At 37.3% G+C, this 19,625-nt stretch overlaps 1 long non-coding RNA gene across 1 annotated transcript; it reads left to right on the top strand.

Annotated features, from left to right (window-relative positions):
• The first annotated feature begins 1,354 nt into the window (after window positions 1-1,354).
• On the top strand, window positions 1,355-4,543 carry LOC134736474 (uncharacterized). The gene is made up of 3 exons (XR_010120500.1): window positions 1,355-1,423; window positions 3,886-3,960; window positions 4,385-4,543. It is a non-coding gene; the product is annotated as an uncharacterized lncRNA (long non-coding RNA).
• Window positions 4,544-19,625: the final 15,082 nt, after the last annotated feature.

Consider the following 19,625-nt stretch of genomic DNA (forward strand, 5'->3'; position numbering starts at 1 on the left):
TAATAATTATTCCAGACAACAGGCTTAAAATAGAAACTGTTCTAGAACCACCACCAAACACATGCCTATGATCATTGATGACAGAGAGGAAACAACGGTTCTTCCTGAATGGACTAAATGTAAATCTTAAATGGCAAAGCCAGATTTGATTAAGAACTTGTCTTCTGACCTTTGGGGAAATTACTAGATATGGTGTTTAAATTTATATATAGAAAAATGAAAATATAGTATTAGTATTCAGAAATTATTTGAAAAAATATGCAATAAAAATTAAGCATGAGAAAATTCTAATATATATCTGATACCTACATATTTTTGATATGCACATATAGTTCTGATAGAAACACACATACATATAGAATTCTGATATACACATGCACATACACATTATACGTGTATAATTCTGAAATATATGTACACATAATTGAGATACACAAATCCATGCATAAATAATTCTGATACACACACAGGCCCAAATTTAATCTAACATCTAGATTAGTACCGCTGATATGACAAAACTCTGAAATAAATAATAGCCTCAAATTTGATTATAAATTGAATGAGAAGGGATTATTGTAGAATCTTTTTAAGAACAAACAGATATTTTAATAAACAGGCTACTTAATGTAATTAAATTCCAATTAAAATGTAGGCATGGTCCTTCAGAGTGTAAATTATATCTCAACAATGGAGCCTATGTTAAACATGCAATATAAAGACTGAGAGCATAGCAAATATAAAAAGATACAGTCACACACACATCGTAATTTTAAAATGATCTTGCTAAACAAGATAAAAGTTTAAAAACAATTCAGAAAGTCTTTGCCTTAATTTTAGCTTTTAAAAAATAGTTTTGTATTAAAACTTAAGGAGATTTATTTTACTTAGAAAGAAAGTGCCCCTTTTTATTTTTTACTTGAAACAAAGTATCATCTGTTTCATATATACATATTTATGCATGTAATCATATTCACCCTACATGAAAAAGATTTTTCTTCTTTAATGGACACAAGACTCTTAATAAACAAAATGTTTAGAAACCATCCTCTATGGCCCTGGTCCCCAACATTTTTGGCACCAGGGACCCGTTCTGTGGAAAACAATTTTTCCACAGATAGGGTGTGGTGGGCAATGGTATCAGGATGAAACTTTTCCACTTCAAATCATCAGGCATTAGTTAGATTCTCATAAGGTGTGGGCAACCTACATCCCTCACATGTGCTGTTTACAATAGAATTCAGGCCCCTATAAGAATCTAATGCACCTGCTGATCTGATAGGATCAGAACTCAGGCAGAGCTCAGGCAGTAATGCTCACTTGCCTGCTGTTCACTTCCTGCTTGTGTGGCCCACCTCCTAACAGGCCGTGGACCGGTATACATCTATGGCCTGGGGGTTGCAGACCCCTGCTCTACTTCCTATGGGTAAGAAAAGACCACATGTGTTTGCTTCCCAATACCTCTGCATTGATTAAGAAACTTAAAGGAATTTTCAGTGTGCTGCAGTGTTAGTACTACTTTTGGTAGTAGTAGAACCAATAATGAAAGAATAGGGAATATGATGCCAAGACTTGCAGTAACATTTTATCCTTGGTAAATTAAAGCCAAATCAGTATAGCTCTGGAGTTTAGGTAGAAAAAGGAAGGAAAAGTCCTGGCAGAGATAAAGTCTGAGAATGACTTGAATTCAGATTTACCATATATATGTATCTATGCTCATAATCATTTTTATAGCTTGTCATTTCAAAATTTTATTGATCTTTTTCAATGAGCCAGATGTTTTAATTTCCTGTTTTATATGTTTAGTTCTACTGTTAAATTTTCTTTCATTTATTTTCTTTCATTTTTTAGATTTATTTTGTTTTTTTTCTGCTGCTTAAATTAGAATCATGTTAGAATTGTAGATATTTGTAATTTTCTAATATAAACATTTCAAGTGTTAAATTTGTTTCTGAGCACTGCTTTTCTGCATCCTGTTCATCGTCTGTTTTCTTTTCTTTTTTATTTTTTTCTATTTTTGAGACAAAGTTTCGTTCTTGATGCCCAGGCTGGAGTGCAATGGCGTGATCTCAGCTCACCGCAAACTCCGCCTCCAGGGTTCAAGCAATTCTCCTGCCTCAGCCTTCCGAGTAGCTGGGATTACAGGCATGTGCCGCCATGCGGGGCTAATTTTGTATTTTTAGTAGAGATGGGGTTTCTCCACGTTGGTCAGGCTGGTCTCAAACTCCCCACCTCAGGTGATCCACCCACCTCGGCCTCCCAAAGTGCTGGGATTATAGGCATGAGCCACCGCACCCAGCGTCAGTTTTATTTTCATAATCTTTCAGTGCAAACTATTTCCTATTTTCTTGTAACTTTTTATTTTGACCTTGGGTTATTAACAAATGTGTTGTACACTTTCCAAAAGTCTAGAATGTTCTATGTATCTTATCGATTTCTAACTTAATTTCATTCTCAGAGAACATATACTCTGGAACAAATAACATAGTCATTTAAAATCTTACGTATTTATTGAGAATCCTTTTATGACCAAGTGTATGGCCTATTTTTGTGTAAATGATGCATATTGTATATATTTGGTATAGCTTTATAGCTGTCACTTGGCCCTACATGGTTTAAAATATTAAATATTATTTTCACTGATTTTTATTGCTAGGTGTTATCTCAGTTGCTGAAATTAAACATATTTATTTCTTATTCTTATAAGCTAAAGTTTTAAAATTTATCTTAAAGCCCAAATAATACACAGAAGCTTCTATTTATGTTTCTGATAAGTTGACCATCTCTTCGTTATTCAACATTTATCTTTGTTAATATGTTTCTATATTTATTGTGTGTAGTCCTCCATTCATTTATCCTCAGCTCAAGTCTTTTATGGAAGCATATAGTGGTGTCTTTTCTCATCTTATAAATCTTGAAGCCTCTGTACTTTGTTTCACTTACTTTTAAGACAATTAATGATATGGTTGGATATATTTGTACTGTTTTCTGTTTATTGATTATTCCAATTTTTTCCTGTTTCTCCTTTTTTACTTTTTTTGTGTTTATTAGAATTTGGAAGGTAATTAATAGGTAAGCTTTTTAGCTAAATCTCTTCAAATGATATTATATGGTTTCTCTAAGAATATCACATTTTTACTTTTCACAGTCTACTAAGATTCAGTAATGTTCCACTTTACATGAAATTTGAGGATCTTACAACTGTGTATGACCACACTCCTATCTTTAATGCCATATCTATCTATATGTACACACATATTACATCTATGTTATCAACCAACACACAATGTTACAATGTTGAGTTTAAAGAGAAATTTGTAAGTTTGTTTTTCAAGTCTGAGGAGTTTTCAGGCTTTATCTATTAAAATATAATTTTTCCATTCTCTCTTCTCCTTCTGGGACTACCAATTATGCATGTTAGGTTTTTTAATAATGTCTGGCAATTTTTGAGTATGTGTTAATTTTTTTAATTATCTTTTAGATTGAATAATATTTATCAGCCTTTAATATCTCTACCTTTTATCACTAATTTGCTATTGAACCAATCCGATGAATTTCACATTTCAGGTATAGTATTTTTCAGTTTAAAAGTTTACGTTTGGTTCTTTTATGAACACTTTTTTTTATGTTTAGATTTCTTCTCCACTCATTCTACATAAACATAGCTTCCCTTATTTTTGAACATGTGTTCAACTAGTTATAATGATATATTGCTTTTCAAAATTGTTATTGCTTGCAACATTTGGTTCATCTTACTGTTAGCCTCCATTTGTTACTTGTTCTGTTGTATAGGCATTGTGTATACTCTCTGAAGGATGAATGAGTAAAAAGAATAAAAAATGAAAAACTCATGCTCAAAATGTAATTCTTTTTTTTTTTTCGAGATAGAGTTTCGCTCTTGTTGCCCAGGCTGGAATGCAATGGCGTGAACCCAGTATGCGTGCCATGAAATTAATTGTACAGGTATGTAAATGTTATACGTAGGCATACTCCCTAATGGTTAGTTTGAAAATAAATGGATAAGGTTTTTCTTATGTGTTTCTTATCATACCTTAGCCATTTTGAATGTTACTTTGTAGATTATTAGTTCTCTATAATTCTCTGAAAAGTGTTGATTTTGTTTTGCTTAGCAGGGAGTTAGCTTGAATTTACTCCAATTTCAAATTTTGTTACTCTTGAAATAAGCAAAACTGAGCTGTCTGCTCTGCTAATATTCTTAGTTTGGCCACTTGTAAATTGCCCACAAATGCATAGATGCCAGCTATATAATGTGGAAGAATGTGTATTTATAATTAAGTTTCTCCTCTCTGTCTCCTTATTTTCTAGGAATTCTCTTTTTAATTTTCTTCATTTCTGTGTTCTCCCCCCAAATCAATCAATCTTCTAGGTCTTCAAGCCTCAGCACAAAGAAAGGATAAATGTTGGAGGTGACGGAAATCCTAAATACCCCGATTTGATCATTACACAGTGTCTGCATGGATCAAAATATCACAGGCACCCCATAAATATGTATAATTATTATGGATCAATAAAAATAAATTTAAAACCCAAACACTAAATCCTAACTTTTAATCTGAGTTTTGATTCCCTTGCATGTCCCTGCCTGTGACCTGCCCTCAGGCAAAAATTATGAAATTGGAAAAAGCACATGGAAAAAGCACACAGTGGAAATACTCTTTTCATGAGTATAACCTCCCAGTTTCTTCCTATTTTAAATTGCTTTACAGCACTTAAAATAGTTGAATTTAATGTTGTTTGCAGAGTTTATGTTTGCTATCTATATAAGTATTGATCTATACATATTATTTATGTAGCATTAACATAAGTTGTCAAAACAAATATGCTTATCAACAAAGAAGACTTTAATAAGTATATTTGTTTTGGCAACCTGTGTTTGTAATACATAAATAAATAAACAGCATGGTAAATTAAACTATGGCCACAAAAGTTTTACCTAATAAATGCAATGATAGTTACATTTGGAAAAACAGCTAATATTATTTCTTACAATTAATGTGCCCCCAATTCCTCGTAAATAAAAGGAACAACAAACTCAGAATTGATACTATGCCTAAACTCCTGAATTTCACATTTACTTGCATTTTAGCCTAGCAATTTTTTTCAAATGTGTTTGATATTTTATTGAAACGTTTCCCCACCTCACTTTGTTGTTTTCAAAAGAAACGTGGTCTGAATCACTTATTTCATCAAACTTCTGGAAATCATGACCTAAAATTTATATTTTTTGTCTTGATTAACACTTATATATAGTTTTACATATCTTTTTTTTTTTTTTGCACATACTATCTCCTCAAATTTTCAAACTGTTGAGTTTTTCACAGATGAGAAATCTGAGATATGGACAAAAAGTTATTTGCCCCGGAACTTCGAGAGTTAAGATTAAAATGTAAGCTTTTAATAATAAAATCAATACTTTTTTTTACTTCTAAGTAATTAAACATTTGGATAGAATAGTAGGCTATTATTCTTGACAATTTTTTTCTTAATAGAATAAGATTATTTATTATCACTGTGTATGGGAATTATTTTACTCTTATCACCAATATGATATTTCAGGTTTTCATTATTAAAATTAATATCTATGGAGAAATTTAAATTACATGTATTTATTTATATGGTTTACATAGGTAGACTGGATACAGGTGCCTCCTATGTCTTTTGAACCCAGTGCAATAAAAATATTAAAGCAAAAGGAAAGAAAATATGAAAATGCATAATACATTGCTCATACTATTTTTTAACTCAAATCTCATTTAAGGAAATAATAGCCTAAGGATACTGGTGCAAGAACTCATTTTTAGAATGAAAATAACAAAAACAATTTGAACGAACATCAGGATAGAGAAGGGCTGGGTAAAGAATACATTCACATCATTAATTTTTGCCATTAAGATTAATTTAAAGTAAGCTTATTTTACTTGAAAGGTTTTCTGAAAGTTTGAGGCACCAAAATACAAAAAGTTTTATGCATTAGGATCCAACTGTTGAAAAGAAATCAGCAATGCTCTACTCCCCCCAAATTTACATGATTATATAAACAATTATATTACATATAAGTATGCAATATATTACATTCCACTCAAAAATGTGGAAAGAGGCATACTTTGTTGTTAACAAAATTTACTTATGATGAGAGTAAAAATAATTTCATCAACTAAAACAAAGAATAGAAGAATGACAATATACTTAAAAGAAAAAAGAAACCCAGTATGCGTGCCATGAAATTAATTGTACAGGTATATAAATTTTATACATATGCATACTCCCTAATGGTTAGTTTGAAAATAAATGGAAATATATGTTAAACTACTTAAAATAACTAAAGCAATGTGCAAATGGCTAATATTGGTGAAAAATTTTCACAGTATTTAAATTCAATAATTTAATAATTCCAATGCCCAAAAAATAAACTGCATTTTTTATTGGATATCCTTAGTTCAAAATAAAATTTGTAACATATGAAAAGTATTTTATAGAGAAAACAGATTAAATCTTAAAAACTTTTGACATTGAAAAATAATTCACTATGAAAATTACTTCTCGATGGTAATGAGGAATTTTTTTCTTCAAATGCATGAACTGTTTTTGCTTTAAATTGTTCATTTCAACACTCTGTAACGTCTTCAAAAATTTATAATCACTTGGGATAGCTGCCTTTGGAAATATGATTAACCTGAGATTTTTCAACTCTCCGTTTTTCTTTCCCAGTGGTAGAGTTGGATTTTATATCAAAAATTAATTAAATAGGTTATATTATATTCTATATAAAATATATTTAATATTATGTGAATGAGTTTCCTTAAAAGATTAAAGCAGTATAGACATTGTGTATACTCTCTGAAGGATGAATGAATAAAAAGAATAAAAAAATGAAAAACTCATGCTCAAAATGTTTTTTTTTTTTTTTTTTTTTTTTGAGATAGAGTTTTTCGCTCTTGTGGCCCAGGCTGGAGTGCAATGGCATGATCTCGGCTCACTGCAACCTCTGCCTCCCCTGTTCAAGCAATTCTCCTGCCTCAGCCTCCTGAGTAGCTGGGATTACAAGCATGCGCCACCACGCCCAGCTAATTTTGTATTTTTAGTAGAGACAGGGTTTCTCTCTGTTGGTCAGGGTGGTCTTGAACTCCCAACCTCAGGTGATCCACCTGCCTCAGCCCCCCAAAGTGCTGGCATTACAGGCATGAGCCACCACGGCTGGCCAGTTTTGGATATTTATATATAGTTCCCTCTTTATCAACATTGGTTACAAAATGGAATTTGGGGATTATTGCAGGGGGCCATATGAAGTCCCATATGGCCTCTAAAATGACTTCCTGAAGAATACTAAATGGACTCTCTGTTCAAGCGTGTGACACTTGTCAGGCCTCTGAGCCCAAGCTAAGCCATCATATCCCCTGTGACCTGCACGTACACATCCAGATGGCTGGTTCCTGCCTTAACTGATGACATTCCACCACAGAAGAAGTGAAAATGGCCTGTTCCTGCCTGAACTGATGACACTGTCTTGTGAAATTCCTTCTCCTGGCTCATCCTGGCTCAAAAGCTACCCTACCGAGCACCTTGTGACCCCCACTCTCCCCGCCAGAGAACGACCCCCTTTGACTGTAATTTTCCTTTATCTACCCAAATCCTATAAAACGGCCCCACCCCTATCTCCCTTTGCTGACTCTCTTTTGGGACTCAGCCTGCCTGCACCCAGGTGAAATAAACAGCCATGTTGCTCACAAAAAGCCTGTTTGGTGGTCTCTTCACACGGACGTGAGTGAAATTTGGTGCCATGACTCAGATCGGGGGACCTCCCTTGGGAGATCAATCCCCTGTCCTCCTGTTCTTTGCTCCCTGAAAAAGATCCACCTACATACGACCTCAGGTCCTCAGACCCACCAGCCCAAGGAACATCTCACCAATTTTAAATCGGGTAAGCGGCCTCTTCTTACTCTCTTCTCCAACCTCTCTCACTGTCCCTCAACCACTTTCTCCTTTCCACTCTTCAATCTCTCCCTTCTCTTAATTTCGATTCCTTTCATTTTCTGGTAGAGACAAAGGAGACATGTTTTATCCATGGACCCAAAACTCCGGCGCCCGTCACGGACTAGGGAAGGCAGCCTTCCCTAGTTTAATCATTGCAGGGATGCCTTTCTGATTATTCACCCAGGTTTCAGAGGTGTCAGACCACACAGGGATGCCTGCCTTGGTCCTTCACCCTTAGCAGCAAGTCTCGCTTTTCTGGGGAAGGGGCAAGTACCCCAACCCCTTCTCTCCATGTCTCTACCCCTTCTCTGCCTTTCTGGGGGGCAAGAAACCCCCAACCCCTTCTTCTTCACCCTGAGTGTCAAGTCCCACTTTTCTAGAGGAGAGGCAAGTACCCCAATCTCGTATCTCTGTGCCCTGATCCCTTATTTCCACACCCCAACCTCTTATCTCTGCGCCCCAATCCCTTATTTCCACACCCCAACCTCTTATCTCTGCGCCCAATCCCTTATTTCCACACCCCGACCTCTTATCTCTGCGCCCCATCCCTTGTTTCCACTCCCTGACCTCTTATCTCTGCACCCCAACCCCTTATTTCCATGCCCCAACCCCTTTCCTGCTTTTCTGGAAGGTAAGAACCCCGAACCCCTTCCCTCCCTGTCTCTACTCTCTCTCTAGGCTTGCTTCCTTCACTATGGGTAACCTTCCACCCCCCATTCCTCCTCCGTCTCCCTTAGCCTGTGTCCTCAAAAACTTAAAACCTCTTCAACTCTCACCTGACCTAAAATCTAAGAGTCTTATTTTCCTCTGCAATGCTGCTTGACCCCAATACAAACTCGACAGTAGTTCCAAATAGCCGGAAAATGGCACTTTCAATTTTTCCATCCTACAAGATCTAAATAATTCTTGTCGTAAAATAGGCAAATGGTCTGAGGTGCCTGATATCCAGGCATTCTTTTACACATCAGTCCCTCTCTAGTTTCTGTTCCCAATGCAACTCATCCCAAATTTTCTTTGTTTCCCTCCCACCTGTCCCCTCAGTCCCAACCCCAAGCATCACTGAGTCTTTCTAAGCTTCCTTTTCTACAGACCCATCTGACCTCTCCCCTCCTCCCCAGGCTGCTCCTCGCCAGGCTGAGCTAGGTCCCAATTCTTCCTCAGCCTCCTCTCCCCCACCCTATAATCCTTTTATCACCTCCCCTCCTCATACCTGGTCCGGCTTACAGTTTCATTCCGTGACTAGCTCTCCCCCACCTGCCCAGCAATTTACTCTTACAAAGGTGGCTGAAGCTAAAGGCATAGTCAAGGTTAATGCTCCTTTTTCTTTATCCCAAATCAGATAGCGTTTAGGATCTTTTTCATCAAATATAAAAATACAGCCCAGTTCATGACTCCTTTGGCAGCAACCCTGAGACACTTTACAGCCCTAGACCCTAAAAGGTCAAAAGGCCGTCTTATTCTCAAAATACATTTTATTACCCAATCTGCTCCTGACATTAAATAAAACTCCAAAAATTAAATTCCGGCCCTCAAACCCCACAACAGGATTTAATTAACCTCGCCTTCAAGGTGTACAATAATAGAAAAAAGTTGCAATTCCTTGCCTGCACTGTGAGAAAAACCGCAGCCACATCTCCAGCACACAAGAACTTCCAAACGCCTGAACTGCAGCAGCCAGGCATTCCTCCAGAACCTCCTCCCCAAGGAGCTTGCTACAAGTGCCAGAAATCTGGCCCCCAGGCCAAGGAATGCCTGCAGCCCAGGATTCCTCCTAAGCCGCGTCCCATCTGTGCAGGACCCCACTGGAAATCGGACTGTCCAACTCACCTGGCAGCCACTCCCAGAGTCCCTGGAACTCTGACCCAAGGCTCTCTGACTCCTTCCCAGATCTTCTTGGCTTAGCGGCTGAAGACTGACACTGCCTGATCACCTTGGAAGCCCCCTAGACCATCACGGACGCCGAGCTTCAGGTAACTCTCACAGTGGAAAGTAAGTCTGTCCCCTTCTTAATCAATTCGGAGGCTACCCACTCCACATTACCTTCTTTTCAAGGGCCTGTTTCCCTTGCCTCCATAACTGTTGTGGGTATTGACAGCCAGGCTTCTAAACCTCTTAAAACTCCCCAACTCTGGTGCCAACTTAGACAACAGTTTTTTAAGCACCCCTTTTAGTTATCCCCACCTGCCCAGTTCCCTTATTAGGCTGAGAAACTTTAACTAAATTATCTGCTTCCCTGACTATTCTTGGATTACAGCTACATCTCACTGCTGCCCTTCTTCCCAATTCAAAGCCTCCTTTGCATCCTCCTCTTGTATTCCCCCACCGTAACCCACAAGTATAAGATACCTCTACTCCCTCTTTGGTGATCGATCATGCACCCCTTACCATCTCATTAAAACTTAATCACTCTTACCCCGCTCAATGTCAATATCCCATCCCACAGCATGCTTTGAAAGGATTAAAGCCTGTTATCACTCGCCTGCTACAGCATGGCCTTTTAAAGCCTATAAACTCTCCTTACAATTCCCCCATTTTTACCTGTCCTAAAACCAGGCAAGCCTTACAAGTTAGCTCAGGATCTATGCCTTATCAACCAAATTGTTTTGCCTGTCCACCACATGGCGCCAAACCCATATACTCTCCTATCCTCAATACCTCCCTCCATAATCCATTATTCTGTTTTGGATCTCAAACATGCTTTCTTTACTATTCCTTTGCACCCTTCATCCCAGCCTCTCTTCGCTTTCACTTGGACTGACCCTGACACCCATTAGGCTCAGCAAATTACCTGGGCTGTACTGCCACAAGACTTCACAGACAGCTCCCATACTTCAGTCAAGCCCAAATTTCATCCTCATCTGTTACCTATCTTGGCATAATTCTCATAAGAACACACGTGCTTTCCCTGCTGATCCTGTCTGATTAATCTCCCAAACCTCAATCCCTTACAAAACAACAACTCCTTTCCTTCCTAGGCATGGTTAGTGCAGTCAGAATTCTTAAACAAGAGCCAGGACCGCACCCTGTAGCCTTTCTGTGCAAACAACTTGACCTTACTGTTTTAGCCTAGCCGTCATGTCTCCGTGCAGCGGCTGCTGCTGCCCTAATACTTTTAGAGGCCCTCAAAATCACAAACTATGCTCAACTTACTCTCTACATTTCTCATAACTTCCAAAATCTATTTTCTTCCTCATACCTGATGCATATACTTTCTGGTCCCCAGCTCCTTCAGCTGTACTCACTCTTTGTTAAGTCCCACAATTACCACTGTTCCTGGCCCGGACTTCAATCCAGCCTCCCACATTATTCCTGATACCACACCTGACCCCCATGACTGTATCTCTCTGATCCACCTGACATTCACCCCATTTCCCCATATTTCCTTCTTTCCTGTTCCTCACCCTGATCACCCTTGATTTATTGATGGCAGTTCCACCAGGCCTAATCGCCACACACACCAGCAAAGGCAGGCTATGCTATAGTACAAGCCACTAGCCCGCCTCTTAGAACCTCTCCTTTCCATCGTGGAAATCTATCCTCAAGGAAATAACTTCTCAGTGTTCCATCTGCTATTCTACTACTCCTCAGGGATTATTCAGCCCCCCCCCACCCCCCTTCCCTACACATCAAGCTCGAGGATTTGCCCCCACCCAGGACTGGCAAATTAGCTTTACTCAACATGCCCCGAGTCAGATAACAAAAATACCTCTTAGTCTAAGTAGACACTTTCACTGGATAGGTAAAGGCCTTTCCTACAGGGTCTGAGAAGGCCACCACAGTCATTTCTTCCCTTCTGTCAGACATAATTCCTCAGTTTAGCCTTCCCGCCTCTATACAGTCTGATAACAGACCAGCCTTTATTAGTCAAATCAGCCAAGCAGTTTTTCAGGCTCTTAGTATTCAGTGAAACCTTTATATACCTTATGGTCCTCCGTCTTCAGGAAAAGTATAATGGACTAAAGGTCTTTTAAAAACACACCTCACCAAGCTCAGTCACCAACTTAAAAAGGACTGGACAATACTTTTACCACTTTCCCTTCTCAGAAGTCAGACCTGTCCTCAGAATGCTACAAGGTACAACCCACTTGAGCTCCTGTATAGACATTCCTTTTTATTAGGCCCCAGTCTCATTCCAGACACCAGACCAACTTAGACTGTGCCCCCAAAAAACTTGTCATCCCTACTATCTTCTGTCTAGTCATACTTCTATTCACCGTTCTCAACTACTCATACGTGCCCTGCTCTTGTTTACACTGCCGGTTTACACTGTTTCTCCAAGCCATCACAGCTGATACCTCCTGGTGCTATCCCCAAACTGCCACTCTTAACTCTTGAAGTAAATAATCTTTGCTGGCAGCCCAGCAAACTATGCTGAATCTCCTTAGGCACTCTCTAATCCGATGTCCTGAGTCACTCCAATTCTTAGACCTTTTATACATGTTTCTCTCCTTCTCTTATTCCATTTAGTTTTTCAATTCTTACAAAACTGTATCCAGGCCATCACCAATAATTCTAAATGACAAATGTTTCTTCTAACAACCCCACAATATCACCCCTTACCACAGAATCTTCCTTCAGCTTAATCTCTCCCACTCTAGGTTCCCACGCCACCCCAATCCCGCTCGAAGCAGCCCTGAGAAACATCGCCCATTATCTCTCAATACCATCCCCCAAAATTTTCACCGGCCCAACACTTTACCACTATTTCATTTTATTTTTCTTATTAATATAAGAAGACAGGAATGCCAGGCCTCTGAGCCCAGGCTAAGCCATCATATCCCCTGTGACCTGCACGTACACATCCAGATGGCTGGTTCCTGCCTTAACTGATGACATTCCACCACAAAAGAAGTGAAATGGCCTGTTCCTGCCTTAACTGATGACATCGTCTTGTGAAATTCCTTCTCCTGGCTCCTCCTGGCTCAAAAGCTCCTCTTCTGAGCACCTTGTGACCCCCACTCTGTCCGCCAGAGAACAACCCCCTTTGACTGTAATTTTCCTTTACCTACCCAAATCCTATAAAACGGCCCCACCCCTATCTCCCTTCGCTGACTCTCTTTTGGGACTCAGCCTGCCTGCACCCAGGTGAAATAAACAGCCATGTTGCTCACACAAAGCCTGTTTGGTGGTCTCTTCACACGGATGCGCGTGAAAATACTTTTCAGGTTACTATTATTTGACATTTGTTTATGATTACAGATAACACATTTATCCGATTGAAACTGTCTTTACAAAAGTTATAACTGAGGAAATTATGACAGTGAAAGAGATCAGACTTAACCGACTCCATTTTGCTTCTAACCTTTAAGCTGTCCTTGTTCATTCCTGGGCATAGGCCGAACTAACCTTGGGAAGGAATTCAGTCTATGGTTTGACTCTGAAACAAAATTGATAATAGCCCTTTCTTGAAAAGACCCCCTTCTTGCCTGGGGACCAGTCTGTCTTTGCAGGGCTAACAAATTAGCAACAAGATTATGGGTTAGAGCCACTACCTGCCAAATTATCTTTAAAAACGCAGATCCCCGAATGCTCAGGGAGACTGATTTGAGTAATAATAAAACTCTGGTCTCCTGCACATCCAGCTCTGTGTGAATTACTCTTTCTCCATTGGAATTCCCCTGTCTTGATAAATCGGCTCTGTCTAGACAACAGACAAGGTGAACCCATTGGGTGGTTACATTATTTTCAGTAGAAATATTATAAGGTAAAAAATCAAATTTTATTCAGATTTCTATTAAATGTAGTAAAAATATAGATGATTAAATTTGAAAATATTTGATGCTGCCAATTCTCATTTTAAAAATGATTTTCATTATTTTGTCTAATTCACCTAAAAACACAAATATACAAGATTTATCATAAATTAAGCCCTTATGAAATGGAGACAATGATCCTTTTGTTAACAACTCATACAAAGACTTGAATATTCATGTTATCCTCTTCTGAGTACATTTAGAACTTTTTTTTTTTACCTTCATAACTTCAATGTATGTCTTCCAGTGAAGGCTGTATATTTAATTTTAAATTCTAGCATAGTTTGACCTTTTATTTTGACATTCAGTCATCTCTATTTTAAAAATCTGGCTTGATGATTGTTTTACTGAGGACATGCCTCATGGATTTTCAGATGACTTTTAATGTGCTGTTATTCTCCATTTAATCATTTCAAATCTATTAAAGATATCAGCATAGTTCCTTAGATTGTCATTAAAAGACTTTAAAAATGGCTCAGTACTGCAATTTCTTCATATTGCTCCATCTAGATAAACATTAAGCAACCATTACGTTAAGCTTTGCCCATTAGATGAATAGAGAATATGCTTCAAAGGCATAATTTATCTGCTCAGAGTTCAAGAAAATCCTTGCTTTAACTTTGATATTTGCTCCATCTACTTTGTACGGATTCCTGAATCATGTCTCTTTGGTAACGTTGCTTACTAATAATAAAAATAAAGGAATATAGAAGAATTTTTACTTGGCAAATTTTCTTTTTGGTATTGCTTTGTTTTTATCAAAATAAAAGAGTGTATTTCCTCTTTAAAAATTATTCTGAACTTTCAGTTTTTCTAAATTCCAGGCTAATGACAATCCCAGTTAATCTAAGGGCAAATCATTTTTTCAGGATAGTTCAGAAGAGACTTTGACCCACCTCTTCCTCATTTTATATTAATATATATGAGCTCACCAAGACTGCCTTAATGTTCCTGTCAGCTTTAGTTAACTTTAGAAAGATTTCTTCCTGACTATAGGGCTGACCTCCCTTTTCTCAGAGCATTTACTTTAGAAAACTTGTAATTTAGCCCTTTTTCTCCTTTGAAATGTAAATCTTCTCCCAGCCTTGCATGAGTTTTTAAAACCCAAAGAATGTTTCTCAAGGAATGTTTTCTCTGGGAGCTATCCTTTTGAAATGTAATCAAAGGAGCTAGTGCCTACTCTTATCTTCCAGTCTCTGTGGGAAGGTAGGAGCACAACTTCAGTGAGTGACAATTAGCACTAACATTCTAATTATTGGCCTAATCACATTGATCTCTATAGTCCTACAGTGTTTTTCTACTAGCTCACCCCAGTGCCTAAGCATCTTCCTGCCTTTTGTTTCAGTGGAGTTCAGCTCAGTCTCTCTGTCCTATTGCAATCATATTAAATAGATTTCCTTGCTTGTTTAACTCTGTCAGGTGCAATTTCTTAGATATGGCTATACAAGAGTTACATTCATTCCTAAAAAAAGAAAGTGCACAAGCTAAAATTTAGGGCTCACTTAATATGGGGGCCTAATAATAAATATAACAGCAACACTAAAATGTATTGGGTGCTTACTATGTGAAATACATTATTTATTTAAATCAACTTACTGAATCATGAAAACCAACACACACACACACGCACGCACACACACACACACACACACACAAGAGTCTGTATATTTCCCAGTAATTACCTAGTGGAGTAAGTACAGTGCTTTGCAATACAGATCAATACTTAGGTACTGGATATTAAAAAGAAAAAGTTGTCATAAATTCAAAAAGTATTGAATTTTTTACTTAGCATGAAAACAAATATTAATAAACATACTTTTTCAAAAACTTGTGTTTTCCCATAAATACCATCTGTAATCGGGGTTCCAACAATGCCAATGAGGTAATAAAATGGAGGGCACAGTCAGCCTTGTCACACGGCAGGCAACTAAAGAAAAGGATGCTGCTACAGAGATGCTGCTACAGAGAGTTCTTTCTGCCAATGTGAGATAATGGAGCTCTCTCATTTAAATGAAGTCTTATTGGCTAATGAAAGGGAACTCAACTCTTAATGCTCTTTGGTTATTTTCTGGGTCTACTGACTTTTTTATTGACTTATTTCCCTACCCTAGAATCTGCTTTCAGATGTGCACTCTAACTGCTAACTTCCAATACTCTATCTGTTCACCAAGCAAAGTAAACTCTTTTTTTGTAAATTTCACAATATACCCTGAGTAAAAATATATTTTTTTAATCGGCATTTTCTTACAGCAGAAAAAGCTCAAATTCCCAATATTCCAGTAGAAAAGGTAAAAAAGCAATGCTTAGTTTTCTTTCATTCAAAAGTCAATGAAAAGAAAAAAATACAAGGTTTCCAAGTTAATTATATTTTAAAAGAAGTAAATATTCATATTCTGATAAATATACATAATGTGAGATAATTTGATGCTGAACAGATGAAGGTATACTATTTAATAATTAGTTCCATTAGTTCCCTTGCTATTGTCTATCTTCCTATTTTGCTCTCTTCATTAAATAAGATATGTACCTCATTTGTAAATACTCATGAAATTACATAAGCCAGAAAATGTTCAGTATAGTCGACATTTAGGATTTTTTAAAGCAGGGATGCTTTTCTCCAGTGTTCACAACACTGACTTATTCCCCTTCGTGTAAACTCACAAAGTTTAAAACACACAATGACATACAAGTTTAGATACCTTGGAAGCATTTTGAGGGCAGAGTTTGGTTCTATTTTGGTTTCAATCACATAGAGAGCATAAAAAATGAAAATTAAATCTGAGGTTTATAGATTTATATACATTAAGAATGTAAGGTTTTTTTAAAAAAAGTTGTATATTTTTAAGTATTTTTGCTTTTATTCTTCTCTCAAATTTATTTATGCCTAACCTCCTATGAAAATTTAACCATTTTCTAAGTATTCTGTTTAAATATTGTAATATTTACAGAAAAGCATTGTGAACACCAACTACACACACATCGACATCATGCCAAACAGAATCGATATCTGTATATAGACAAATACAACAAACAAAACACCAAAGAATACACTACCAGTCAGATTAACAAAGCGGTATTATAGGAACCCCAATTAAGTCAGGGAAAATTAGAAACACCTGGAGGTGTATCAGGTTGCTATTATTCCTTGGTTCCAGTGAGGAAACAGAAAATATTTCCCAGAAATAAATATTTATCAAATTATTCTTCTCAAGTTTTCTAAAAATTATGATATATGAAATAAGAGCTTTTAAGAGAATTAGGAAACTTGTATTTGGAACTGAAAAAATAAAGCAGAATGTATTGAGAGATTTTTAAAAACGAAAATAGAAAAAGGTAAAAATATAAGAAAGGTAGAATAAAAAGTTCTCACAAACATCTAAACGGGGTCCTAGAAAAAAATGGACATAGATAATGGGATAGAGGAACTATTTGAGAGGGATTAAGTATTTTTTTTTAGCACTAATAAAACAAGTGAGCCAGAGGAAGAGAAACCTCAGTTGAATAAAAGGGAAAATGTTAGCAAAAATACCAGAATAATACAAAGTGAAAACCTTAAAACTAACTAGAACAAAAACATTTTTTTGACATGAACAGTCAGTAGAAGCCATAGGAAACACAGAACTATATTCAAAGGTCAAAAAAAGGATTTGTCAGAGTTTTGTGCCAAACAAGTGACTAGTTTTCTATTGCTGCTACAATATGTTACCACGAATATAGTGGTTTAAAACAATGGAAATGAATTATCTTACAGTTCTTGTTCTTTTGGAGGCTCTGAGATAAGTCATTTCTTTGCCCTCTCCAATGACTACAAGCCACTCTGTTTCTTCACTCATAGCCTTTCCTTCACCTTCAAAATTGGCAACAAACGTCTGACCCTGTTCCCATCTTTACATCTCTTTTTCCTTTCTTTTTTTGAAACAGGGTCTTGATGTGTTGCCCATCCTGGAGTACAATGGCATGATCATAACTCACTGCATTATCAAACTCCTGGGCTCAAGTAATCCTCCTACCTCAGCCTCCTAAGTAGCTGGGTCTAAAGGCATGTGCCACCATGCTTGGTTTTTTTGTGTGTATTTGTTTTAGTAAAGATGGGGGTCTTGTTCTGTTGCCCAGGCTGATCTCTAACTCATGGACTCAAGTGATCCTCCCACTTCAGTATCTCAAAGTACTGGGATTACAGGCCTGAGCCACCAATCTATCTTACATCTCTTTTTCTGACCTCAGGAATTACATTGGACCCACCTGAAAAGCCCAGGCTAATCACCTTATTTCAAGATCAGCTGGTTAGCAAACTTAATTTCACTTGCTAGCTTAATTCCCCTTTGTCATGCAATCTAATGTATTCACAGGTCCCAGGAACAGAGCATAGGTATCTTTGAAGGGCAATATTGTGCCCATCACATTATCTCCCATAAGCAAAGACAAATTTAATTTTCACATTAAAAAATAAGGCTGGGCATGGTGGCTCACACCTGTAATCCCAGCACTTTGGGAGGCCAAGGTGGGCGGATCACCTGAGGTTAGGAGTTCAAGACCAGCCTGGTCAACATGGTGAAACCCTGTCTCTACTAAAAATACAAAAATTAGATGGGCATGGTGGCACATGCCTGTCATCCAGCTACTTGGGAGGCTGAGGCAGGAGAATTGTTTGAACCTGGGAGGCGGAAGTTGCAGTGAGCCAAGATTGTGCCACCGTACTCCAGCCTGGGTGACAGAGCAAGATCCTGTCTCAAAATAAAATAAAATAAAAAATAAAAAGTATTACTACCAATGACATGTATTCAAAGAATTTAAAAGGGATATGTTTCAAGTAGAAAAACATAACCTCCTGAAATATCGGTAATATAAAGCATGAAGAAAAGTTTTGTAAGTAAATAAAAATTTTAGACAAAAATGAAAGAAAATTTATGTAAAATGCTCATGACACTGGTGTCTATTTGGAGGAAGTTAAAAATAGACATAAGTAAAATAATAGACAACAGTAGTAATCTTGTGAATGAATACAATATTTGAATTATTCATATTTTCATAAGGCTGGTGTTAAGATAACTTTACTAATCAAATTACTTCACTCATGCATAGTAAAAGGTGAAGTGTATTGACTAAAATAATAAGATTAAATGTAGTTCTGATAGATGTAGGAGGCAGATAAGGGAACCTGCACAGGGTCTTGCCTGGGCATGCCCACAAGGGACTGGGGGCCTGCATGTGCACCGGGAGAATGGGGTGGAGCCACCAGGAATTCACGCCTTATGCAGGGGGAGGAGTTGGGCTTCTTTAGCTCCTGTGTGGTGGCCTGCTATTCAATCTGTGAGGTAGGAGCCTGTTGGCTGGACCCCCTCTTATTTGCTGAGAGCTTTCTTTTAATAAATTCCACTCTCCTCACCCTTCAATGTGTCTGTGTACCTACTTTTTCCTAGTTGTGAGACAAGAACCAGTATTTAAGCTAAGGAGCAAAAAATTTTGCACCAATTTTTATACAGTACAGTGAATATGGAAATTAAAGCTGACCACCCAATAACATAAGTAAATAAAGAGCCAAAACTTTGCAGATAAATACAAAGAAAGCCAAAAGGTGGTCAAAGCCTATGTATCAATAATCACAAAACACTCTTTTAAAACGTAATAAATCATCATTTTGGGTATTAAAACAAACCAGATATAACGTATGCCTGGATTTTTAAAAGGTACATCTGAACTTACATTACAGAATTGTCAGGTTTTTGTGTGGTCATGCAGTGGTTTGAAAACTAATACAAAGGAAATATAAGCAACTTTTAATTATAAATTTTATATATTGTTAAATATGAAAAGGACTGTTATGATTTGAATTACGTGCCCCTGAAATGCATGCTGAAGTCCTAAACCTTAGTACCTCAGGAT

This window comes from Symphalangus syndactylus, chromosome 4 (assembly GCF_028878055.3).
Source record: "Symphalangus syndactylus isolate Jambi chromosome 4, NHGRI_mSymSyn1-v2.1_pri, whole genome shotgun sequence".
NCBI classification, from domain to species: Eukaryota; Metazoa; Chordata; class Mammalia; order Primates; family Hylobatidae; genus Symphalangus; species Symphalangus syndactylus.